The 27,367-nt window shown below is 38.1% G+C and overlaps 1 pseudogene; it reads left to right on the top strand.

Annotated features, from left to right (window-relative positions):
• Positions 1-25,622, top strand: part of LOC131278433 (heterogeneous nuclear ribonucleoproteins A2/B1-like) — a 50,630-nt pseudogene extending 25,008 nt beyond the window's left edge.
• The last annotated feature ends 1,745 nt before the right edge of the window (positions 25,623-27,367 follow it).

Genomic DNA, 27,367 nt, shown 5'->3' with positions numbered 1-27,367 from the left:
AGGTCTTTGATCCATCTTTAGTTGATCTTTGTATAAGGTGTGAGATGGTAATCCTCTTTCATTCTTCTACATATGGTTATCCAGTTCTCCAGACACCATTTGTTGAATAGGCCACTCTCTCCCAGTTGAGAGAGTTTGGTGGCTTTATCGAATATTATGTGGCTGTATATGTGAGGTTCTATATCAGAGCTTTCAATTCGATTCCATTGGTCTATGTGTCTTTCCTTATGCCAATACCATGCTGTTTTCACCACCATAGCTTTATAGTATGTTTTGAAGTCAGGTAGTGTGATTCCTCCAATTTCATTTTTCTTTTTCAGTATGTCTTTGGCTATTCGGGGTCTCTTTCCTTTCCAAATAAATTTCATAGTTTTTCTAGTTCCTTAAAGAAGGCTGCGTTGATTTTTATTGGGATTGCATTGAATGTGTAGATCAGTTTTGGTAGGATAGACATCTTAATAATGTTCAGTCTTCCTATCCATGAACAAGGAATAGTCTTCCATTTATTTAGGTCTTCTTTGATTTCCTTGAACAATCTTGTATAGTTCTCGTTGTATAAGTTCTTTACCTCTTTAATTAAATTTATTCCTAAGTATTTGATTTTTTTATTTACTATTGTGAATGGTATTTGTTTCTTGATTTCCTCCTGATCTTGCTCATTATTGGTGTACAGAAATGCTACTGATTTTTGCGCATTGATATTATAACCTGCGACTTTACTAAACTCAATTATGAGTTCTAGAATCTTCGTTGTAGATCTCTCAGGGTTTTCTATGTATAGGATCATGTCATCTGCAAATAATGAAATTTTGACTTCTTCTTTTCCAATTTGAATGCCTTTTATTTCTGGTTCTTGCCTCAGTGCTCGAGCAAGTACTTCTAAGACAATGTTAAATAGGAGCGGAGACAGTGGGCATCCTTGTCTTGTTCCTGAGTTTAGAGGGAAGGAGTCTAGGATTTCTCCATTGTAAACAATATTGGCTTTAGGTTTTTCATATATACTCTTTATCATGTTCAAAAAATTCCCTTGTATTCCAATCTTTTGGAGTGTTTTTATCAAGAAAGGGTGCTGTATTTTGTCAAATGCTTTTTCTGCATCAATAGATATAATCATGTGATTTTTTTCCTTCAATCTATTTATATGGTGTATTACGTTGATTGATTTTCTTATGTTGAACCATCCTTGCATACCTGGGATGAATCCCACTTGGTCGTGGTGTATAATACGTTTAATGTGTTGTTGAATACGATTAGCAAGTATTTTGTTAAGTATTTTTGCGTCTAGGTTCATTAGAGAAATTGGTCTGTAATTTTCCTTTCTTGTGATGTCTTTGTTTGGCTTTGGTACTAGGGTAATGTTGGCACCATAGAAGGAGTTGGGTAATGTTCTTTCTGTTTCGATGTTTTGGAATAGTTTCAGCAGGATTGGTGTCAGTTCTTTCCGGAATGTTTTGTAGAATTCACCTGTGAAGCCATCTGGCCCTGGGCTCTTCTTAGTTGGGAGATTTTTAATAACTGATTCTATCTCTCTGCTTGTGATTGGTTTGTTAAGATCATCAATTTCTTCTTTTGTCAATATGGGCTGCTTATGTGTTTCTAGGAATTTGTCCATTTCCTCTAGATTGTCATTTTTGTTGGAATATAGTTTTTCAAAATATCCTCTTATGATAGTCTTTATTTCTGTGGGGTCAGTGGTGATATCGCCTTTCTCATTTCTTATTTTGTGTATTTGCATCTTCTCTCTTTTTTTCTGTGTTAGTGTTGCTAAAGGTTTGTCAATTTTGTTAATCTTCTCAAAAAACCAGCTCTTGGTCTTGTTTATCTGTTCAAGTGCTTTCTTATTTTCTATTTTATTTAGTTCTGCTCTTATCTTTGTTATTTCCTTCCTTCTTCTTCCTGTTGGGTTACTTTGTTGTTGTTTTTCTAATTCCTTCAAATGTGCAGTTAGTTCTTCAATTTTTGCTCTTTCTTCTTTTTTGATATATGAATTTATGGCTATAAACTTCCCTCTCAGTACTGCTTTTGCTGCATCCCAAAATTTTGGTATGTTGTGTTATCATTATCATTTGTTTCAAGGTAGTCATTGATTTCTTTTGAGATTTCCTCTTTGACCCACTGTTTTTCTAAGAGTGTCCTGTTTAATTTCCAAATCATGGTGTGAAATCTGGGCTTCTGTCCCTTGCAAATCTCCAGCTTGACTCCACTGTGGTCAGAGATAATGTTTTGTATGATTTCAATCTTTCTGAATTCGTTCAGCCTTTCTTTGTGGCCTAGCATATGATCTATCTTGGAGAATGATCCATGTGCGCTTGAGAAAAATGTATATCCTGCTGTGTTTGGGTGTAGCGATCTATATATGTCTATTAGATCGAGCTCCTCTAATATACTATTCAGATGTTTTGTTTCTTTGGTGTTTCTCTTTTGAGATGTTCTGTCCAGAGTTGATAGTGGTGTATTAAAATCCCCCACTATAACTGTAGATGTATCTATTCTTTCACTTAGTTTTTCCAGTGTTTGCCTGACGTATTTAGAGGCACCCTTGTTAGGGGCATAGATATTTATGATTGTTCAATCTTCTTGACAGATTTTCCTTTCACTAAAATGTAGTATCCTTCTTTGTCTCTCACAATTGTTTCACATTTAAAGTCTATTTTGTCTGATATTAATATAGCTACTCCTGCCTTTTTTTGGTTATTGTTAGCTTGTATGATTGTTTTCCAGCCATTCACTTTCAATCTCCATGCGTCTCTGGGTCTAAGATGTGTCTCTTGTAGACAGCATATGGATGGGTCATATTTCCTTATCCAATGTCCCAGTCTGAATCTTTTGATAGGTGAGTTTAATCCGTTGACATTCAGTGTTATTACTATCAAGGAATTATTTGTGTTAGCCATATTTTGATTGGATTTGTGTTTGTCATATTTTGTTTGTATATTTTTTTTTGTCTTTTTTGTTGTTGTTGTTGGTCTTATACTCTCCTCCAACTTTGCCTTTCCTGTTTTTTCCTTTCTTCCTGCAGAACTCCCTTTAGAATTTCTTGAAGGGGAGGTTTCTTGTTGGTATACTCTTTCAGTTTCTGTCTGTCTGCGAATATTTTGAACTCTCCATCATGTTTGAATGCTAGTTTAGCTGGATAGAGTATTCTTGGTTGGAAATTTTTTTCCTTTAGTACCTTGACTATATCATACCACTGTCTTCTTGCCTCCATGGTTTCAGAAGAGAAATCAGCACTTAATCTAATTGAGCTTCCCTTGTATGTGATGGTTTTCTTTTCTCTTGCTACTTTTAGGATTTTCTCTTTGTCTTGAGCATTGGATAATTTGATAAGTATATGTCTTGGGGTGGGCCTGTTGGGGTTTATGACTTGTGGAGTGCGCTGTGCTTCTTGGATATGTACATCTGTCTCTTTCAGTAGATTTGGGAAGTTTTCAGCCATTATTTCCTGCAACACTCCTTCTGACCCCTTTCCCTTCTCTTCACCTTCTGGAATGCCTATAATACGTATGTTTGAGCGTTTTGCATTGTCATTCAGGTCCCTAAATCCTAATTGGATTTTTTCTATCTTCTTATTGACCCCTTCTACTATCTGTTTGATTTCTGAGGTACTGTCTTCCACATCACTAATTCTCTGCTCTGTCTCTTCTAGTCTGCTGATATTTGCTGCAAGTGTATTTTTGATTTCTTGAACTGTGGTGTTCATTCCCATCATATCTGTTATGTTTTTGCGTATGTCTGCAATTTCCCCTCCAAGTGATGTCTTCATGTTGTTAACCTCTTTCATTACTGCATCAAATTTGTCGGTGATGAATGTTCTGAGTTCTTTCATTGCTTGTGCCAAGTTTTGCTCCCCTTCGTGATTATTGGTTTGTTGATTGGATTCAGCCATGTTTTCCTGATTATTGGTTTGGTTTGTAGATTTTTGTTGCTTTCTGGTCATCTCTTTATTTTGACGAATTTAATCAGTTCCTTAGCTTCTTTGTCTGCTCTTGGAGGTTAATTAGTTGTTATTTTTGCATAGGTGTTATATCTTCTCTTTGTCACTTTTTTCTTCTTATTCTAGTTACTTGTTGTTGGTTAAGTTCACTTTAGAGGAAAGTATTAGTGTTGGGGAAAGGCAATTGTGTAAGCAAGGGAAAAGTGTAAAGTAGTATTGATGATGTATGTTAACAAAGCAAGAATATGAGATCTGGGAGGATGGAGGTTAGATTCATGTAGATTGTATAGAGTTATAGCTGTAGGTAGAGTACCTTTTATGAAGTAGATGACTGAATATGGAAGGAATATGGTATGAACTACAAAGCTATTGTTTTCATGAGAGAGGGAAAAAGAAAAGAAAGGTAATAGTTTCAAGAGTGGATAACAGACAGAAAACAGAACAAAGGTATTAGAAATTAAGAGTTAGACACTTTGTGGATCAAAGAACGGGAGGTGGAGGGTGGAATATAGGAGAGACAGTAGATGATAGTGGATATCAAGATGCAGGGGAAGGGGGATAGTATAGGTAGCCTAAATCAGTTCACACAGAAATGAGGCAGTGGAGGATGGGAAAACCCAGCAAATGTGAGGTGTTCCCTGTAGCACCTATTGTGTACTTGAATTAAAATAAAATAAGTGGAAAATGAGGGACAAGAGAGAAAGTGAAAACCGCAAAAAAAACTAATTATAATAAAGAGAAAAAGAAAGACAAGAAGAAAGGAAGAAAGAAAAAGAGGATGGGCAAACGGTGGGGAACAGATAGGGGGAAGAGAGATACAGGTATACACGTGTCACAATTGCAACACTATATAAAACAACAACCAAAAAAACCCTAAATAACTGTATAAAAAAAAGGACTTTGGGGGACACGCTAGGAGAAAAGACTAGGGGATAATGCAATATTAGCAATCAGGGCGTCAAAAAGAGTAAAAAATAAGATAAAGTGAAAATAAAAACAAAACAATATGAACCAATAAAGATAAAACGCAAACGTTAAGGTCCAGGGCACTCAAGGACCCCAGGTAGACCCCAGGGCGTGATGGATTCAGGGGTGGAAAGTCTGAGACACTGAAGACTCAAGAGGTGTGAGTTTGGGGTGTGGACCGCCAGAGTCCAGGGGACCCAGACCTGGCAACCTCAAATCTGGTCCACAGAAAGCTTAGGAGCCCCGCAGTGCAACACAGCCCTCAGGGATCCCCATAGCTGGGTGCCAGCCCCGTGGGGGAAGCCAGGTCCGTGAACTCTATATTGAATGTCTGATCCCTGCAATTCACCTACTCCTCAGGGTTTCAGCTTTTGGACAGCTCCCTCCCTGTGTTCCCACGCAACAGCCACTTGAGGGCGCCTCTACACCACAGCCAGTTCAATGACCCAGAACCCAAGCCCCGCCGGGTGGGGTGGGCTTCAGCTGGAAACGCCGAAAACAGACTCTAAGATCCGAAATCCCAAACTTCGCACAATATTCCCCAATCGGCTTCCAGACGTGTCCTCCTCCCTCACTGCACCCTACAACAGTCTCCCAATTGTGTCCCCTTATTGCCCAAAATCCAATTCCATTGCAGATCGGCAGCCGGACCTGTGGGGATGGGGCTCCAGGCGGAAGCGCTACCCCCCCTGTCCGGCAACCAAAACGTCCCCCGCTTCACAACAAAACACCGTCTGTCTCCCCAAATCGATCTGCAAAGGAGTCTTGTCCCAACAACCCCTCACCAGCCAGCCCAGTATCCGCGAATTTCTCAGCACCGCAAAGCCTCCAGAAAAAGGAAAAAAAAACAAAAACCCTGGCCGCCACGGCTCCGGAGCTGCAGGAGCGCCCGATACCGCGGCTCTGCCCACCCAAGGAGGGAACTTCCCGCACCCAGCTGGGACCTCCGTTTATATATTATAGACGTATCCTCTCTGTTACCTTCCCACCGAATTGACATCCAGACACCTTCCAACCAGCAAAAATCCCCGAAACAGAGCGGTCCCAAAGAGCCTTCAACGCTGCCCAGCCGCCCCCTGCAGAGACACTACCAGGCAAGCTCACACAGCCACCATCTTGCCCGGAAGTCGCAGTTCTTGGACATTTTAATGCCATACTTTTTTCCCCTGAATTCATCAATATGTTTGTTCCTCTACTAGTTTTGGCAGTTATGCATTTTACTTCTTGCCTGTCATTGGTTCTCTTACATGTTTAATATGCATATTTAGCAAAGTCTAAAACTAATCAATATACCTAGCATCCAAAATATATAATTGTCATAAAACTCATATCTTTAATCTCCTGCTTGCTACCTTCCATGGCTTTTATTCAGTATTTTAATACTACTTTTTTATTCCCAAATAATTTTTTCTCTTATATATATAATATGTTTATCATTGTTTTTACTCTAGTTATTTTTGTGCAAACCACTCCTTCCTTCTGGAACAGTTACTTCTTATTGATTTACAAACTCTAGTAGTTTTTCAGCTAGAATTTGTGAAAACCAAACTTTCATTTCCATGGCTGAAAATCTCTTTACCCTCCCTCATTCTTAAATGATAGTTTAGCTGGGTATAAATTTATTTTTTTTTTAAATCATTCAGCACTTCAAAGATGTTTTCTTTTCTTCAAGCATCTACTGTTGCTAATGGGAATTCTGCTTACAATATAATTGTTTTTTCCTTTGTAGACTCTAAAAATGTTCTCTTTGATGATCTAGAATTTTACTATGAAGTATTTAGGTGTAGACTTTTTATTTATCCTGTTTTGGACTTAGTATGTTTCATCAATCTAATAAGTTGGGCATATATTCAATAGAAATATAGAATATTTCTATATAAAAATAGAAAATTCTCCAAAATTATCTTTTCAAGTATTTCTTCTGTCCATTGTTTCTATTCATGCATTATGGAACTATTAGAAATATGTTATATTTTTCACTGGATCCTCCACTCTTCATGTTTTCAGCTTTCTATATCTCTGGGCTACATTATGGATGATTTCCTCAGATCTATTTTCTAATTTACACTTTTTTAAACAACTGACCATTACTCGTTGATCAGCTTAACTGTCAACTATCCGCTTGACATTTTTAACATTTTTTGTTTCTAGAATTTCTTTTTGGTTATTTTTAAAAGTAAGCCTATTATGTTTTATGAAATCATTTCTCGCTTTATGGTTCTATTCTTTATCTATTTTAATATTTAAAATGTGTATTTTAAAGATTCTTTTACATTCTATGATGCAAATCTTCTTTCATGCTTGCTGATTTTTCCTAAAACAATTATTTGTTTTTAACTATTTACATAAACAATTTTCCTAAAACAGTTATTTGTTTTTAACTATTTACATAAACTTATATCAGTATTGACTGTTTTCTGTGGGTACCTTGTGTACCCTGAGATATAGAATACCCACATAGGGGGGTATATGTTTGCCTCTTGGAGATCTATGGATTTTACCTATCCATCACCAGTTTTTATGTTACTGTCTCAATTTAGAATCTCTGATCCATGTGCTGGTATAGTATGAATCCAGATACTCATATCTGTGCACAGTGAAGTATAGAGTTTCTTTTCCATCTCTGATACCAAACAAATGTCAGGTATTCTTGCATCTTCCCTGTGTCAATAGACAAGAGATTTTATGGTCTTAGTTCACATATGGGAAAGTTTTTGTGAATCCTGGATTTATGCAGGTAGCTAACTTCTAGTCCTCATTCATACTGACCATGGCCCCAACTTCCCATCTATGCAAGTGTTAAGATCCATCCATTAATAGTCAAGACAACATTATGGTATTGAGCTTTCTTTTTTTCTGGAACCTCAAAATTTCTCTTTCTTGATGTCTAACTCAGCTCTTTATATTCAGCTTTGCAGTTGTCATCATTATTGCTTAATGATGCATTGCAAATATTGCAAACACTATTTCTAGGTGTTTGAAATGAAAGAGGACATTTCCAATGTCAGCTCAGTCAGCCATGTTGACCTAAAGTCATTCTCATTAAACATTAGCACCCACTATGACCAATAGAGAACACATTCCTTGTTAGTTCTTCATTAGAATAAAAGTATTAGGAAAAGTCTGGAGCAAGAATCTCTAATCAGTATGTTGACTTTAAGCAATAAGAGTCACAGCTTTACCTGACAGAATTTAAAGCCAATAGGCTACCTCTCTAGCACTATTTGCTGACATTTCCATCTAATTTGATTTAAAAAGCATTCACTGGGATACTTTAGTGTTCAAGTTTTGTTGGGGCTCTAAAAATAAACAAAATAAGTTATGGATAATAAGGTAAGTATAAATAATTAAACCCTAAGAAAAAATGTATTTAAAACTGAAAGCAAGAGACTGTTGCATGAGTACTGAAGAGGGAGACTGGATTTTAGCTAAGAAGCTAGAAAAAGTAACATGGAAGATGACAGGCCCTTTGAGGTTGGTTGGATTGTAACTCCTTAAATGCATGGAAGATCAAATAAACAAAATATAAAATAAAACATAAGATAAAAATAAAATAACTGCAAAGAAATGGAAGTGGAAAAAAGAATGGTTCAGGGAACAGAGGAAAGTTTGGTTTGACTGGTGCAAAAGGTCTGCAATAGAAAAATATGAGGCTTAAAATGAAGACCCCTTAATAATTAAATGAATACCTTATGTGATAGTAATTGTGCTTCCAGTTTCTGTTGCTTTACATAATATATAATGGCAAAGAACTATGGATTTGATAATATTCTAAATTTATAGTTTACTGATCACCACAGCATCCTTCAGCATGTTTTTTAAGTTGGTTAAATATAGGTAAAACAATTATTCAAAGTAAAACAATGCTTGGATCTGTTGCAAGAACCCCTCAGCCTGCAAGCTGGGAATACAGTTTTAGGATGTACTAAAATCTACCCCAAGTTTCCAATAGCCCTGTGTTCCCCGTCAGAGGATTTGGCCTGTTAAATCAATGGCTAGAATTCCAGGCAGCTGCACAGAGCAATTTTTAAGCAGAGCATCTTACTTCTATCATATCATTCAGCATGTACTGCCAGCATTTATAGCCTTTGCTTCCTTCCCTCCACATCAGGGGAAGGGATAAGAAAAGTAAAATAAAAAGAACAGGAAATTGCTTTGGTATCCATAAACAGATAGAAGGTGGGAAGAAGGTGAAAGAAACAAAACAGAGTTTTGGTTTACTCCTCATAAAGAACATTCCCTACCCTGTCACACTATTACAAGTCAGGACCAAAGGTCACAACTCTCCTCTCCATTGATTCCTTTATTCACTACCTCTCCAAATGACCCTTTCCCATCCTCTCTCCTCCCAGCAATACAAACACACACACAAGCATACCCTACTGACTCGAGAAATGCTTGGATAGACTGAATAAAAGTAAAACTAATTATAGTCACTTATGAGCTGCTTATCATTCATGCCTAATTACCAAGTAGCAAAATAACCATGGTGCACATAATTAATTACAAGTTGATTAGCTTAATTGTAAATTTTATTTAATATCAATACTGAAATTTAATATTAATTCAGCCTTCATTCTCTGGAGTGCTGTGGTTACTGAAAGGATAAGGAAGAGCTATTGACTGGGCAAAGTTGCATCCAAAGTGTCTTAGTTTGCCAAAGAACTGCCAATGCAAAGTGCAAGAAATGGATTAACTTTTACAATGGGAATTTTATTTAGGGTAAAACTTACAGTTCAAGGGGATGAAATGTCCAAATCAGAAATTCTTCCTCACCAGTTAGTGACTGATGATTCTGATGTCCTGCCATGTGGCAAAGATGGCAGTCGATTTCTGCTGAGGTTCCTGCCTTTATCCCCAGAAACTACCATCTCTTGGAGCTCAGCTGTGGACAACTAGGCATAGGGTTTGTCTCTTTCCTGGCCTCCTCTCTTAGTCTTGGCTGCTCCACTTTTCTGCCAAGTTCAGTTGTGACCTATGAGGCATTTGGCTCACCTCTTCAGCCTTGAGCTGCAACATGGGGCCAGCTTCTTGGGGGCTTTGTGCTTAAGCTTTGGCTGCTAGCAGTCCTTGAGTCCTCTCTCACTTGGAAGGGTCAAAAATGGTGACTTCCGTGGTCTGTGCGTGTCTCTCTCTGTGTCTCCATTTATATATAGCTCCAGTAAGAGGGCAGAGACTCAACCTGAGTCAGGCCTCCCTGATGGTCCAATAAGAAAAGGGCCCCACACCCACAGGAATGGATTAATTCAAGAACATATCTTTTTCTTTTGGGGGTTCTAAAGGGGTTAAATGCATTCTGGAGTTGGGAAACAAAGCCAGAGGAAGCAGGTGGACACAAGAACAGTGAAGGGGAATGGAGCTCATTCTACACGAGTGATGGAATATGAGCAAATGAAAGTTGACAGGGACCTGAATGGGACATAAGTACAGCTAGGGGCACCTGAGCAACAGGTATATATTTAAGCAACTGAAGGTAATATTGGATTAATGGGATAAATTAAGTGCACTTGCAAAGATTTGGAGATAGCAGATGAATCCTTCAATGATCAAAACAAGAAAGTTGGGATGGGGATAGGGTAAGCTAACAAAAGTCAAAAAATTTTAAAGTTTGACTTTAATGAAACAGCCAGTTTAAGGAATTTTATCACAGACATTGACTAGTCCAAGGTGAAGCAACCTACAGTTGAGGAAAGACCAGAATGGGTCAGGCAAGGGGTCATTTATACACCATTATGAGTTCTCTTCTCATCCCTTCAAATTAGCTTGACTTCCTTTCTCCTCCAGCCCTCCTCCCTAATTGCCTATCTCGGTTCTGTTTATAGTGGCCTTTAACACTAAGGCACAATGATCTCACACCAGATTGCTAAGCAAGAAATCAGAGTCAGTTGATAAAGAGCAAATTAAAATTTAATAAGAAAGGCATAAAACTGAACCTGAGAAATAAATGTCTTTGAACATTTATCCGAAAAAATGTTATGTTTAAAAATGATTCTCATTTGCTATTTTGAACCATGTTGGGTTAAAAAAAAATTGTACTGTTATAGCAAGATGAACACAATGAATAGTTAACATTATATTCTAAACCTTCAAATAGATGATGTAATTTTATTCCCACAGCAGCTCAGTAGGTCAAAGCCTATAACTTGGAGGTGGAGTTTGAACCGACTGAGTCTCGGGCTGAGCACACAGCTCTCAAGGCATTCTCGAGTGACAGGGAGCCACACCATCACGCTGAGGCCCATATTTTCCAGGACTGCTTAGCACTAATCCATATGTCTTTCCCATACAGTTGGCAGCTGCTGTATGGCTTTAGATGGCAAGTGGCAAGAGTGATTAATCATGACAGTGCACCTCCTGATCACATTTTAATAAAATCATAAATCAATACTGACAGTGAGCTAAGTCCCCAAGAAGTCACAAGCAGTGCCACACGAACAAGTGCCAAGCCAGCAGGTGTGTCAAAGGCATCATGGACACCTGTGCGTACACGACAGTCCAGCAGACAAGGCCCCCTGTAGGAAAAGTGCCTGGAATCAATAATGACATGACTCACAGAGGACAAAACCCATTCCTCTAATCCTGTGTTTGTCTGGAAATCCAAAACTATAGTTTATATTATAAAACCTGGTTTAAGGTTTATAGTCAGCTAGTAAGCACCTGAACAGCTGTACCTATTGATAAAATCTTGAAATATTTCCATGGCAGATGAAAATATCTACTGCCTCAAACCCCCAAGTGACTTTGTCCCCCTCCCCCCGACCACTCAGCCCCCTTATCCCTGGTCCTGTTCACCTCACCACCACCCAGCAACTGATCCAGGAGGGGCTCCGGGAACCTGCTTTCCTGCTAAGGCTGGCCTCTGTTCTGATTGGTGGGTGCCCCTGCTGTCCTTACAGTTCATGTTTTTAATCTCACCCCTATCTGTGCTGCTTTAATTTATATTAGGCAAATGAGAACAGACCATCCTAAAAAGATGCAGACTGGAACAAAAAAAAGTTGATTCTGACATATGACTATGCCTATAGATGGATTTTCCTTGAACCCCTTAGAAAAGTCAATTCACCAGCTCCAAAATTATAATCTTTTGAACAAACACAGTTTCCTTTATATTTCTAGAATTAAACTGGCTTGGGAGTTAAGACATGTGTAGAAGAGATGATTTTCTGTCTGTCTCTTGGCATTTGATATTCCCCAGGTCCTGCCTTCTGTCCTCTTGAAAAAAATTTCAAAGATAATATAAGCTATATACATAATTCAAAAAAATTAATATAATGCCTTACTGTACTAAAAGAGATATAAAAACAAAATAATGTATAATAAAAATAATAAGTGCTTCTTGCTTGCTGACCTCAAAAGTAGAAATAAATTGCTGACCTCAAAAGTAGAAATAAATAAATTGTATTGTCTTGAACATACATATAGAGAATAACATAGGACTACAGAAAAATAAGATCAGAAGCCATTCCATATAAGTACAGAAAAACAAGAGAGAAGTAAAGGTGGACACAAGCATAAAATTCAGTAAAGTCAGTAGATATTAAAACCACGCAAAAATACTCTGTATATAAAATTAAGTTAGGTTCTATGCTCACAAATTATAAAGAAGTTTTCAACCCTTATGAATGAACTGTGAAAGTTATGTGGAATAAGAACAATTCTTTCTTGTACAGTACTATGATGAACACAGAACGGCATCCTTGGATTTCACCATCTAAACACTATAACAATCGCTTTGTAATGGCAACCAGAAATGCTCCCATAAATTTCCAAAGTAACCCTCTAGGGCAGTATTAGCCCCAGTGTGAATGTCTACTCTAAAAGGACACCTTCCTGGTGACATACTTGCTTGAGTGTGTCAGGTCTATCAAAGGGCTTGGTACAAGGGGAAACTCAGCCCCTAGGCTCCTGCTCTTTACTATGGATATTGAGGAATAAGGGAAAAAAGGAGGCCAAAGTCCGGGATTAGTTTTAAGCTTTATCAATTTGAATAGTGATACAGCCAGACAGCAAGAGCCCATTGTGTGCACGTCCTCCCATCTCCATGGTCAATGACATCACATTTGCAGTTTGAAATCAACCACATGGGAGTTTTTATGCTGAGTAAATCAAGGCATCTATTTTTTTTTTAATCTGGAAAATTGGCTATTAAACATTTACCAGCATACCACTAGGTGCAGCACATTACTGTAAACAAGTAAGAGAGAAGAAAGAGAATGTTTTATGAGAAGAAGGTGAATTCAACTTTAGACATTTTGAGTCTGAGGAATGACAATGTGTAAATACCTAGTTTGTCTAAAATTCACTTAGGAAAACAGAAATTCTAGCTAGACGATTCATATTTTCTTATGTTCTAGAGTGTGGAATGATTGCCCTGGCCCAATTTTGGGGACATTGAGTGCTGGAGATCTACCCCTGCTCTGTTCTCATGGCTAGAAGAGATCTTTGGGAAGCAGCTGAGTAGTAGGAGAAAAAGGAACGAGCAGTTTATAAATGAAGCAAATCCCACCCTCATATTAATAGAAAAGTCTGTCCATTCCCAAGTGTGATGTGGGCTATGAGTGGGAAGCTCAGAGATAACCTCTTCAGAGATAACCTTAACCTAAACTGTCTGTCCTGACTTGTGGGTGTGGAAGAGTAAGAGGCTGCAGTCCTGCCCTTGGTGACCATGGCAACGACTCCAGTCCCAGGAAACAGTTAAGCAATGCAAACTCATAAACTTTAAATATTCAAGGAAAATGCAAACCAAATGTGCTAAAAGCTTATATAGAATGTATAAAGTCCATGCTAAATGCTTACCTAGGATGTGGAAGATATATGCTAATTCAAACCTATTGAGCACTGAAACAAAGAACGATTTAGCCCTTCCTCTGTATAAAAGGAATTCAAAATTCTTGTTCGGAGCTCCGGTTTGAAACAGAAAGCTCCCGAGTCTGCCCAGCCGTCAATAAACCATTTTTCCTTCTCAAAATCATTCCTGAGTCCTGGCCTTTCTATACACAAATAATTGAACCTCTCACAACTGCTACAACATTTTAGGATTCTTATTTTGTGATTACTGTTTTCTTTCAAAACTGCCCTAACAAAGCACTTTGTTCAATGTCTGGCACATAGTAGGCTCTTAAAGAAGTTCTTCTGAATGAATGAATGCCCTAGGTATTTATGCTGTCCAGAGTTCACCAAGATAAAGAAAACTACAAGCATGCATGGAGCAAAAGCACGCTATGTTCCCACTACCTCCACTCACTCTTAATTGTCAAGCTCTGGACCCCACCAGACCAAGCAGCACCCTCCAGCAGCAGCAGAATGAGACCTTCTGGATTGATCTGGAAGCCTCCAGGCCACACAACTCAGAGTGGCTCCGCGAAGGAGTTGCACCTTAATGAAGTTCCCTTTGTAGTACACATTCATCATTGTCTTTGACTGAGGCTGCACTTACCATTGGGAGAATATTAACAGGAACACATTAAGTGCTAGTGTAAATTAAAAGCCAAATCATTCTATAATCAAATAGTCATTATTCCAAAAGAACTTACTCACTGGGAACACTTTTATCAGTATTTATTGCCCTATTATATTATAATGGGCAATTTAATAATAAAAAAATACATTATGTTGATTAGAATCTAGTATTCTACTAGATTGTAGAGGTCTTGTGTATATTTTTATTCATTCAATAATTTATTCCTCACCACTCTACTTTTATCTTACACTGATCTGTGGGAACACTTAAAAGCACATAGACATATTACCCTCTCTACTAGGGAAAAATGCATGGGGATTCACTGAATCTGTTTAAAATAAGGAATTATTCTTTGCTATACTTGTAAAAATCAAACATTACTACTTAACTGCACCTCCTATTTTCTGCCATTGGGTACATAGAGGTGAAGAATTAAAGAGAAAATGGAAATGGGGGTAAAGGATAAAAGAGGAGAAAGGAAGTAAGGAAGAGGGAAAGGGAACAGGGAGGGAGGAGCTTCAAAGCAAACACACTAGAGCTCTAGTTCTGGACAATAGGGCATAAAAGAAGGAAGGGGGGAGCACATCATCTGCTCTCCCATATAATCCCTATCAGCACTCCCTCCCAAAACCACCTTGCAAGGGAGTTCAGGCCAAACTGCAAAGTCTGAGGAGCAATTCCCACAAGATTACTCTCCCTTCAAACACCAGCCACAAGTCTGCATATTCCCAATACCACTTCAAATCAGCTGGTTACAAATTCAGGGGCTCCCACTACTGCTGTGAGGGTCAATAACTCACTAGGACAACTCACAGAATTCACTCGATTGACTATACTTACTATTGCAGTTTTATTGTAGCAAAAGTATACAAACTAGAACCAACCAAAGGAAGAGATGCACAGGATGAGGTCTGGGAGGATTCCAAATGGAAGTTTCCATTGTCCTCAAGGACTTTTACTTTCAGAATCAATGTGTAGCAATATGGGCAAAGTATTGCCAACCTAGGATGCTCACCTGCATTTTGAGCTTCATTTTCCAGAGTTTTTATTGAGACTTCATTATGTAGGGACAACTGATTGATTCATTGATTGATTGACCGACACCTTGTTGAACTCAACCTCTAGCTCCCCTTCCCTTCCTCACCTGGCTCAAAGCCCCAACACTCTCATCACATGGTTGGTCTTTTGGTTATGGCTGGTCCCCTCATGGAGTCATTATTATCCTAAACTTTGCGGAAGCCCACCAGGAGTCAACTTGTTAGCATAAACTGCCTAGTGTAGCACCATGAAAGCAAAGGCTTTTTGTCACTTGAAAAATTCCAAGGGTTTAGAAGTTATCCTCCAGGAGCCAGGACAAAAGCCAGAACTCTCTTGGAAAGCCAAATTTCTTACTACACACACCCCTAAATAAATGCATAAACTAAGCAAAACCAGTAGGCTTGTGAAGAAAACATAGCTCTAAAGCATGCTGCAATCTTTCTAACCTGACTCCCTCTCCTAAACCTCTAAGCACAATTCTCCCACTGCTGAAAACCTAATTCTCATACAAATAGACAGTGAGTCTGCATCAAAGTTTTATTTAACTCATTAATGAGAAAACCCATAGAATCAAAGAGCTGATTCAATAAGGATATGAAAAATTGAAATATATACAATCAGTAGGAAAGGAATGTTGAAATGATTATTGAGTTACTTCAAAAAAAAAAAAAACCTGGTTAATGTTCTATAAGTCAATAAAACCATAATCTTTGAGGTTTTCTTCTCTGCTAGTCAGGAAAAATCAGAATACTTCATCAGTTTTCTACAAATTAACCTCTAATTTTAAACAGTTGTAAAATATTTGGGTCCTAATCAACTGTTAGCCAAACACAATTACGTTCCTCAGGAGCATCAGATGACCCCCAGGTGGGCTTATTAGGAAATGTTTGGACATGATATTCAAAGGTCATGGAACCAACTTTTGCCTTGTTTTCAGGTTTTAGATTATTTTTCCTTGAAAATCCTCCTATTTAAAAATCCTAGACAAACAACCTAATTTTAAAATGGGCAAATGACTTGAATAGAAGATATAAACGGACAGAAAGCACCTGAAAAGATGCTCAACATCATTAGTCATCAGGGAAAAGCAAATCAAAACCACAATGAGATATCACTTCGTGCCCATTAGAATGGCTACTATTTTTAAAATGGAAAAAAGCAATGTTGAATGTGATTAAAAGGGGAAACGTTAGATTGTCTTTATGTAATGATAACTTTTTTAAGTCCATGGGCCCATACCATACAATGAACCTTAATTTAAACCGTGACCTATAGATAATAGCACAAGTACAAAAATGTGCTATCATCAATTTTAATAAATACTCGATACCAATGCAAGGTGTTGGTGGAATGATAGATGGGAATGCATCTATTTTGTGCTTGATTGTCCGTAAACCCACAACTACTCTAATAAAGAAAAAAGAAAAAGAAAAAAAAATCCTAGTGTCTATGATTCTCACATAGCAGCCAACTTCAAAGAAAACTATTAATCAATCTGGTCTTCAATGTCCCAGTCCTGAACAACCAACTCCCTTTTCCATCCCCCCCAAAAAATATCCATTCTTTATTAATTATCCTGTGCTGCTTAACAAATTACTACAAATTTAACAGCTTAAAACAATAACATGTATTACCTCACAGTCTCCATGGGTCAGGAATATGGGCTTGACTTAACCGGTACCTCTGTTTCAGTCTCTCACAAGGTTGCAGTAAAGATTTCATCCAGGGCTGAGGTCTCACGTAAGGCTCAACTCCACTTGCAAACTTACATGGTTGGTGACAGGACTCAGTTGCTTGCCAGCTGTCAGACTGAGGACCTCAGCTCTTTGCTGGCCCGGCTGAAGGCCTCCTTTACTTTCTTGTCCTGTGGCTTCTCCTTATGGCAGTTTACTTCATCACAGCCATCAAGGGAGAGCATCTGCTAGCAAGGCAGAAGCTACAGTCTTATGATACATCATGCAAAAGGACAGCCCATCCTTCTACTGGTTAGAAGCAAGTTCCAAATCCTACCCACACTCAAGGAGAGTGGATTACACAAGGTTTCAATACCAGGAAGGGGGGATAAATGGGGGTCATCTTAGAGTCTGACGGCCACACCTTCCATCGTGGGAACTCCAAGGATTGAAAAGTTTTACTTATTTTAATTTAGACCACTAATGGCACAGAAAAAAAAACCCTAGTCTGCAGAGTAAATGTATTCACTCGATGGCATCCCACCACACCCCTCCCTGTCCCTTCATTTCATTCTTGGTTGAAGGCCTATAGATCTTTAAAGAGGACAAACCCAAAAATGAGGCTGCAGCACAGCTGGGCCTCAATTATAAAGGCTCTTGTTCACACTTCATGCCAGGTCCTGATCTAAGTGCTGAGAACATGAAGATTAATAAGACACAGTGCCTGTTCCTAAGCGGCCAAATTACAGACTTCATGCCAAGGGACAGAATGGTCTGTAGACACTGGGGAATAACAAGATTTGTTTTAAAAGGAGAATTTGGGTGGAAATGTGTAGCCTGGGGACTATAGCAGTTTCATCTTTTTGTGATTATTGGGAATCTTATTCCTGTAATCAAGCCAACGTCCCTGAAGCCAGAAGTTTTGCCAGAAGCAACTGGCAGGCTGAAAGAGTGAGTGTTTATTCATCAGATTCCCTCATGGGCCAGGAAGAGCAAAGCAGAGCCCTGAACAACAGCGCCCTCTCCCTTTCTGTCACCTTCTGTGGTGTCACTGCCCTACTCAGCATGAGTATTGGGGAAAGCTGGCATGCCCGTAGGCACAGCAAATCTCTGAAAAGACACATGCATGCCAGTAAAGACTCAGTAGCAGACTAGGTGCCAGGAGATATGATATCTGTCCCTCTCTCCAAAATGACTTATAATAATGAAATTGTTGGAGCCAAGTGGGAAAGAAGTCATTTAGTCCAACCCCAGTCATACGAATGAGAAATGGATGTGCTCAGAGAGGAGAAGTAATTTGTCCAAGGTCACCCAGCTTTTATAGCAGAGATTTATCTATAAGCCAGTTCTCCAGGCTCCAAGTCCAGGCTACTTTCCACATTTTTATGATTGTAGATGAGTCACTCATCCTTGCCTCAGCCCCAATTTCCCTATTACTTAAATTAATATAATAGTTTTACTGTACACCTCATATGCACTGGGATCTACACATGGCACCATAAAGAAATAAAATATTGTGGTTATACTACAAATTGAACCTTTGTAACATTCCCACTTTCAAAAACTAAATGACTATAATCACCTCTAAGCTGCCTCTAGTCTCTCGTCCAAGAAAATCCCACACGTGAACCTGTACTTCTTTCTTTCCTGCCAGAGTTCATTTACTTTTGTCTCTTCATGTCTCTTTCTCCTCTCATACTCTTTCATTTTCCTTCCTGGTTCATACTTCTGTTTCTCTCACTAACTACTCACAATATAAATGTGAAGACTGATTTTAGTTATTTTTATATTTCCAACTTTTAATTTTAAAAACAGGGAAGCAAAATGTTTTAATTTTATCTCTCTCTAAAACATTTCTAGATTATTTTTACACATAAGTCAGTTTATATTACAAATAAAAGTTTTAATTTATTATTTATTCCCTGAGGTTTAATCATACTCAACAGAAAAGAAGGCTCCAATTCAGCTTCTAATTAAAAAAAGAAAAGCACAAAGTTGCTTATTACAGAGCATGAATGCATATATCAGATAATTCACTGCAATCATTTATTTATACAATACACAACTATATATTAATTGACTACTATTAAGGTCAAAAGCTTATCAGGCAAATGAGTCTTACTTTCAGTAAGCAGCCTGCCTTTTTGGAAACAGAATTGTCTAGAATACCCCTTATGTCTCTAGGAAAGCCTAATTCATTTAATGATAAGTAACACAACTGCAATGGAACAGTTGAAAATAGTGACCTAATACTTCATATGCAATTGTTAAGTCATAAGAATTGCCTTAGGAAGGAAGACCATCAAGAGGAAATGCAGTAACTCAGGAAGAGACAGTGAGCTGATAAGAAAAAGATGAAGCATCACTGGTCAAGAATCAGGAAATAAGTTGGAAAAAAAAAATCATCACAGAAATGATGGAATAAGAACAGGGGAATATATAAAATAGTATAACTATTAAGTGATATGGGGGATAAAAATTGCATAAGTAAACAGAATAGCAACAAAGACTGGGTTTTAAAAGGCTAGGGCAACTATGATATCTGTATAAAACAGAAAAAAGAGAACCAATACATGCATAATTGGATTTTTTATAAAAGAAAATCAAAATAATGGAACAAATTAAAGATATAATTCAAAAACTCTTTCCTGAAATAAAGATTTTTATACTCATTTAAAAGAAACCAGGAAGCAGACTTGGCCCAGTGGTCATGGCAGCTATCTACACATGGGAGGTCCATGGTTCAAACCCCGGGCCTCCTTGACCTATATGTAGCTGGCCCACACACAGTGCTGATGCAAGCAAGGAATGCCGTGCCACGCAGGGGTGTCCCCCGCATAGAGGAGCCCCATGCGCAAGGAGTGTGCCCCATAAGGAGAGCCGCCCAGCGCAACAGAAAGTGCAGCCTGCCCAGGAATGGTGCTGCACACATGGAGAGCTGACACAACAAGATGACGCAACAAAAAGAAAACACAGATTCCTGTTCCGCTGACAACAACAGAAGCAGACAAAGAAGACAACGCAGCAAATAGACAGAGAACAGACAACCGGGGAGGGGGGTCGGGGAAAGGGGAGATAAATAAATAAATAAATAAAAGAAACCAAATGCACCAGGAAAAATTGGCCCAGAATTGTTGCAAAGCAGGGACTCAAACAGATATTTGCACATCAATGCTACACATACATTATTTTACGTTATTGAACTTCAAAGATAAAGAATCCTTTGGGCAGCCAGAAAAAAGATAAAGTCACTTATGGAAAAGAAATCAGGCTTGCCTCAGCAAATTTCAAAGTCAGAAGATAATGTAATAATATATACAAGATCTTCAAGTAAAAAGAGTGTAAATCAAGTAGTCTATATCCAGCCAGCTGATCCTTCACTTACAAAAACTACAGAGAAAAGTTTTTACAAAAAAATAATTCAAATATTGTTCTTATGCATTTTCCTTGAGAAACTACTAGAAATATGAATTTGAGCTAACCATAAGACTGATTAGGAAAACAAAAGCAAACAGACTAATGAGTAGTCTGGACTTTATTTATTTAATAGTAGAATAAAGTCTAAAACAAACATAAGAACTAGTAACAAAACAGAATATAAACATTTTGTTCCCAGTGATGCAGAAATGATGCAACTAACACACACACACACAGAGGAAGAAGAAAGAAGGTAGGAGAGAAAAGTATGCTAACTGCCTTGCCTGTGATAGCTGTGATTCAAAGAATATCATCAGTCAGGAAAGACACTTATTACCACCTCCAGGGCAGAAATCTCACCATGTGGAGGGTAGGAAGAGCATAAAAATGCCCGCCACCAAAAACAGCAGGAAAGGGGTCCCAACAAGCTCCATGGTTTGCAGGTGTCAGGATGGCCAACAAAAGCAAAACTCAGCACATGCACTGGATGGAATAAAGTTTACTCACATAGAGAAGAGACAAAAACACGGTCAGCTTCACTAATGGGCACTGGCACCCCATAGACAATGAGTCTCATTCGGTTGCTCATTCAGGAAGATGTTCTACATGCACCCCTTTTCTGCTTGTACCATAATGAAAGGACTCCATTCACTCTCCTCTGGGAACAGAAATCACAGCAGGAATGGGCCAGTGGCCATTAAACTTACATACTTTAGCCAGTGAATGTTTACCTATGTTTTGGGCAAAAGGGAAAGGAGTGTGCCAGCAGGCCACTATCTGCTAGGGGATGTGTAGCAGATAACGCACACCAAGAAAGGAGTTAACCCCCATCTATCATCCAGTCCTAAGAGCCATGCTAATGCTTTCAGTCTTGAGCACAGGATTTATCTGAGGGTCACAGGAAAAGGTGAACAGTTGCCTATCAAAAATATCGTTTAAAGCTAACAGATCAAGCAACAGAAAAAACACAAAGATAAATACAAACACTAAGATAGATAATATTAACTATAATTTGGTGGCAAGGACATGGAGGAAGAATAAAAACTATGAACATTTCGACTTTTGAGAGGGAACAAGAAAATAATAGACTAATGGTATTTTATGGAGTTACAATTATAAAGACAATCATTAGAGCAAATAAAAATCTTCCTGCCAGAAGAACTTCACAAAACAAAATACAAATCACATAGCAAAAGGATTTTAAAAACAACATAAAAATAAATTGCCCAAATGTCCATCAACAGGAAAATGGATAAACTATGGTATATTCATACAATGGAAATAGTAATAAAAAGGAGAAAACTACTGTTACATGTAACAAGTGACTCAAAAGCATGATGATGAACAAAGCAAGATACAAAAGAGTCTATGATTCCATTAATATGAAGTTCTAGAAAAGACACAACTAAATTAAAGTGAAAAATATAAGAATAGTATTTTTTTCTTGTCAAGGAGATAAGGATTAACTATGAAAGGCCTCAGGGGAACTTTCTGAGTATAGAGAAATTATTTACAGGGATGTGGGTTTTGTGGATGTATACATTTACAAAAGCTTGTTGACTTAATATTTGCACATTTCAATGTATGTATATTTTACCTCAAGGAAAGAATGGCAAAAGAAATAATGATTAATATTGAGTTGCCAAGTGGGAAACATGTAGAGGTATGAATGACACAAGAATGGCAGAATGTTGGTAATTGTTGAAGCTGGGGGTGGATATGTGGGAGTTCATTATAACATTCTGTTTACTTTGTGTATGTTTGAAATTTTCTACAATGAAACAGTTTCCAAAAATCACAAAAACAGAAAACATAATGTGAAATATTATGACAGACCTGAGACCAAATATATTTGTCATAGCTTTCATTAGATGTAGGTCCTGTTGTTATTGCTATTATTACACACACACACAAACATGTATTCTTGAGAAGAATTCTGCTACTCTCCCCTATTGCTAATGTTAAACCTGCTGCAAAAATTTCTGGTGTTTTATAATATTTTTTTCCTGTCACCCTACTCATCCTTTAAAAGTTAGCTCTCCAAGAGACATTCCTAATCTTACTCTCCACCCCATCTGGCAACTTTTCCTTTGTTATGCCATTTAGTCTCCATGCTCCCCAGACTACACAAGTCTGGGACTAAAGTCACGGTCCTACTACAGTATAAATATTGCTTTCCTGGCTCTGTAGGACCTCAAGTTCCCTTTGAAAGTCTCTGACAACTGTCTCCAGGAATCCCCAGGGCATGTCTCACAAGTGATCAGAAACATTTCTCACAGCTACCATCTTGAATTAATCATCCTTCTTTGCTGCTCTGGACCCTCCCAATGAGGTCTGCTCCTCAACTTTCCATTCACACTAGGCTTCCATGAAGAAGAGAAACTAGGTCTCGCTTCTGTCTGATCCAAATTGCCTTTTCCCTCTGATCCAAAAGCATCTCAACTCTCTCCCTTAGGACAAATTCTTTTACCATGGACTTCTCAGTGTTTTGCCCTGACCAAACCAGGTATTCTTCAGACCTGCTGAGACTTCCTGTATCTCAGTAAACTCTGTTTATAGTTCATGTCTATGTTGTGATCTCTGTTACACTTCTAATCGAATCCTCATCATACCATACTGAAATTACTAACCTACTATGTGTCTCCCCAACCAAATATAATAATTTGGTACCCCATGGTGAATACATGGTCTATGTTTGATAAATACTTATTGAATTAATTAATTAATATAGTTCCCAGAAAGATGCTGGGGGAAAAAGTAACGGGCTGTCCAAACTCAACCTCATATTTCCTCTTTAATACAGACTTGCCTTGCACTTAAAGTGACTGTCTTGCGGAAAAGTAAATAGTTTGATGCTGTTTTGCTTCTAAGGGTTTATATGCCAAGAACCTTTTATTTTGACTTGACGTAAAAGCATAGGGGACTCTAAAGAGAAATATGCTTAGCTCCTGCCAGTTCTTGGCCTAAATATTTCCCATTTTAAAATCACTCATGATCCCTCAAACAATTTATGTGTTATGGAATTATTAACATATTTTCATGAACATAATTGCTGGACACAGTACAGAGTTATGATAACTTTCTCAACAACTATAATTTTGGAGATGCTTGAAGGATGTGGTACATGTGGGGTTGAGTTTTTGATCGTCATAATTGACATTCATAGCAACCACCAAAATGACGCCTAGCAGTAAAACAACTACATGATGAGAAACTGAAGAAGTAGGTTACTTTATATGATTTTTCTGATTATAAAAGTAGTAACATGTCTACATTATAGAAAATTTGGAAATTATATGTCGGTACAAAAAAAGAAAACGGGCGGTGGTGCTCCTGGCAGCGCATTTCTTGAGCACCACAGTTCTCACAGCAGCGCCAGGACAAGAGCGGTTCCAACTTGTCCACAAAGCTCTCTTTGGTCTCTGTGGTCTCAAGGAGCTGAAGTGCTGAGACTGCCGTGGAGAGAGAAAAGGAACGATACCGTAAACTCTTTTTTGGTTGCCTAAGTTCAGAAACCACAGAAGAACATTTGAGGAACTACCACATGTGGTGATGAGGAATCCTGCAAGTAAAAGAGGAAGGAGATTTGGTTTTGAAACATTTTCACCCATGGTTGAGGTTGATGCTGCGATGACTGGGAGACCTCATTCAATTGATGGAGAGTGGTTGAGCCAAAATGCACTGTAGCAAGAGAGGAATCTAGAAAACTAGTGGCTCACATAATAACTGTAAAGAAGCTGCTAGTGAAATTAAAGAAGATACTGAGGAAGATACTGAGGAATTAAAGAAGATCACTTTAGAGCAAGGTCTTCATCTTTTTTGTTCCATGGACCCCTTTGACAGTCAGGTGAAAATCAAGGAATGTAGCAGTGAATAGTTTTATGACACTCAACTAGCATGGAGTCTAACAACTACTGTAACTGTGAAGTATGGATGAGCATAAGGGATTTTTTGAGATATGCAACTGGTGTAATGTGATATGAAATGAATACTATTACTGTAATTTATTGTATACATTCATAAGTGAAGGAAATGCTAGATTTCAATAAGAGGTCAGAGAAAATAAAGATAATAAGTTGATTTTTTTTCAATTCAAGCTCATGGGTCCCCTGAAATCTTTCCATGGACCCCTTGGGGGTCCGTGGACCTCTGGTTGAGAATCCCTGCCTTAGAGATAACTTTGAGAAATATGAGAAAACTGATACCATTGAGATAATTACTGCTCAGAAGTCTGGAAAGAAAAGAGGCTTTGGCTTTGTTACTTTTGATGATCATGATCCTGTTGATAAAATTGTATTGCAGAAATGTGATACCAACACAGTCCAAGTGTGAGCTCCCATATACCCCTCAACAGTAGCTGGTGTATCTAGACAGGGACTTCATACTCAGGGAGGGGAACCCTTGTTCATCTTCTTCAGGAAAGTACTCTCACCTTGGATCAACAGAAACTTTATTCGGTGTCTCAGCACAAACTACAGCAATGATGACAATAATAAATACCATCTTGGAGTGCCAGAGACTTTATTTGGTTTCTCAGAACAAGGAAAATGATGATGATAATAAATAACCACAGTGGTTACTGATAACATTCTTGATGAATGACGACAAGGTCAACAACAACAATAAAAGAGCGAATAACTCATTTTTTAAAAGTGTTTTGCAGAAATACCATAGCATCAATGGTCATATATAGAAGAAAGAAAGGGTCTCAACAAGAAATGCAGGAAGTCTGAAGTTCTACGCATGGAAGAGGAGGCAACTTTGGTTTTGAGATTCATGTGGTCACTGTGGACATTTTGGAGCAGGTCCAGGAAGGAACTTTAGAGGAGGATCTGATGGATATGGAAACAATGGTGGATTTGGACATAGCTATAATGAGTATGGAAGAGGACCTGGAGGTAGCCTGGTTATGGAGGAGAGAGAGGAGGATATGGTGGTGGAGGGCAACTATGGAGGAGGAAATTATGGGGGTAGAAATTACAATGATTTTGAAAATGATAACCAGCAACCTTCTAACTATGGTCAAATGAAAAATGGTGGTAGCAGGAATGTGGCAGGACCACATTGTGGAGGAAACTGGTCCAGGAGGCAGTGGAATAAGGAGGGAGGGGCGGGTAGTGAGGAGTCAATATGAGGTTCTTCCTATTTGCCATGGTCTTCACTGTATAAATAGGAGAGGATGAGAGCCTAGAGGTAACAGAACAGCTTCAAGTTATGGAAATAATAATGTTAAGGAAACTTTTATTTCAGTCATATATAAATATGCAATGAGACGACAGAAGACACCAGAGCAGATGCAGAGAGCCATTTTGTGAATGAGTTGGATTATTTAATAACATTGCTTTACTGTGGAGGAAAGACTGGGTGGGGGGGGACCTTTGAGATAGTTTCATATCTTTTTAATTGTTTCTTTCTAGTGGTCTTTGTAGGAGTGTGGAAGCATCCCTTCCTTTGATAATGTTAAATTTGTAAGTTTTGTGTGACAGTGAAGTGTGAAACCTTTTTTAAGATTTTTCTCAAAGTTTTTTTTCCTTTTGCCCAGGAGGACCACATACATGGGAAGCAGGCACTCAACCACAGAGCTACATCCTCTCCCCAATAAGAGTTGGGCTTTTTTGTTTATTTGCTTTGTTTTTAGGAAGTACCAGGGATTGAACTCTCTACATGGGAAGCAGATGTTCAACCACTTGAGCTGCATCTGCTCTCTCAAAGTTCTGAAAAGCTATTAGCCAGGATCATGGTATAGTAAGATATAATGCTTTCCTTTTTAAAAAAATTTAAGCATGTGTATAGAATTAAGAAGCTGTTGTACATTTGTAATTTAATAAAATAATTCCAAAGGAATTATTATATATTACCTGCGATAAGCTATATGTGATCTTGAAAAACATATGATTCTCAACAGCCTTGTCAAATGACATTATGTGAAAATATTATGAAGGGCATCTTTATCAATTATGGATACCTCTTAACTAGAATTGGTGTCTGTTTTGCACTCTTGCCTATGTATGAGTATTGAAGATAACCACTATTAATTACTGCTGAATGTCATGCCAGTCTCTTTTTTTTTCTTTTGAGTTCTTTTTCATGGATTTAAGATACAACAAGAAATAGTTTCATATTATTACTTTATTTCCCTTTCTTTGGTTCTTAAATATTTCTCTATTATAAAAATTTTCATAATTGTTGGATAGTATTCCACCATACAATTGTACCAAAATGTACTTAAACATCAGAGAACAGTTTAGATTGGATAGGCAAAGAGGTCTTGTCATTATTTGGGCTAATTTCAGGCATATTAATCCCTGGTTAGATTACAATGCAGTTTACCTACATTTTGAAGGTTTAATCATGCAACAAGTAAATGCTGGTCAAAAGAATGGCCAGATGAAAAAGACTGTCATTACAAATTCATCTGAAGAAAGCCTGAAAATCTAATACTACTTCCTTTCACCCAAGATGTGATCTTGATTATTTGTGTAGCAATAAAACCCAGGAGCTATAAACACTCAGAAGATCCAAAGCAAGGTGTCTTAAGAGATATCGGTCCTAATAAATGGCCACATGCACAAGCACACACCAATTCTCATTATTATTTCTACCATTCATAAAGGACCTGAAACCAAAAAATTATTGGGATCTCCCCTGGTCCAATCACCGTACAATGTCAATTCACAGAAACAATTAACAGGGACTGTATTAGTCAGCCAAAGGGGTGCTGATGCAAAATACCAGAAATTGGTTGGTTTTTATAAAGAATATTTATTTGGGGTAGGAGCTTACAGATACCAGGCCATAAGCATAAGTTACTTTCCTCACCAAAGTCTATTTTTAAGTGTTGGAGCAAGATGGCTGCTGACGTCTGCAAGGGTTCGGGCT

Source organism: Dasypus novemcinctus, chromosome 5 (assembly GCF_030445035.2).
Source record: "Dasypus novemcinctus isolate mDasNov1 chromosome 5, mDasNov1.1.hap2, whole genome shotgun sequence".
Classification (NCBI taxonomy): domain Eukaryota; kingdom Metazoa; phylum Chordata; class Mammalia; order Cingulata; family Dasypodidae; genus Dasypus; species Dasypus novemcinctus.
The sequence above is the reverse complement of the archived record's forward strand: the minus strand, read 5'-3'. Positions and strand labels throughout refer to the sequence as shown.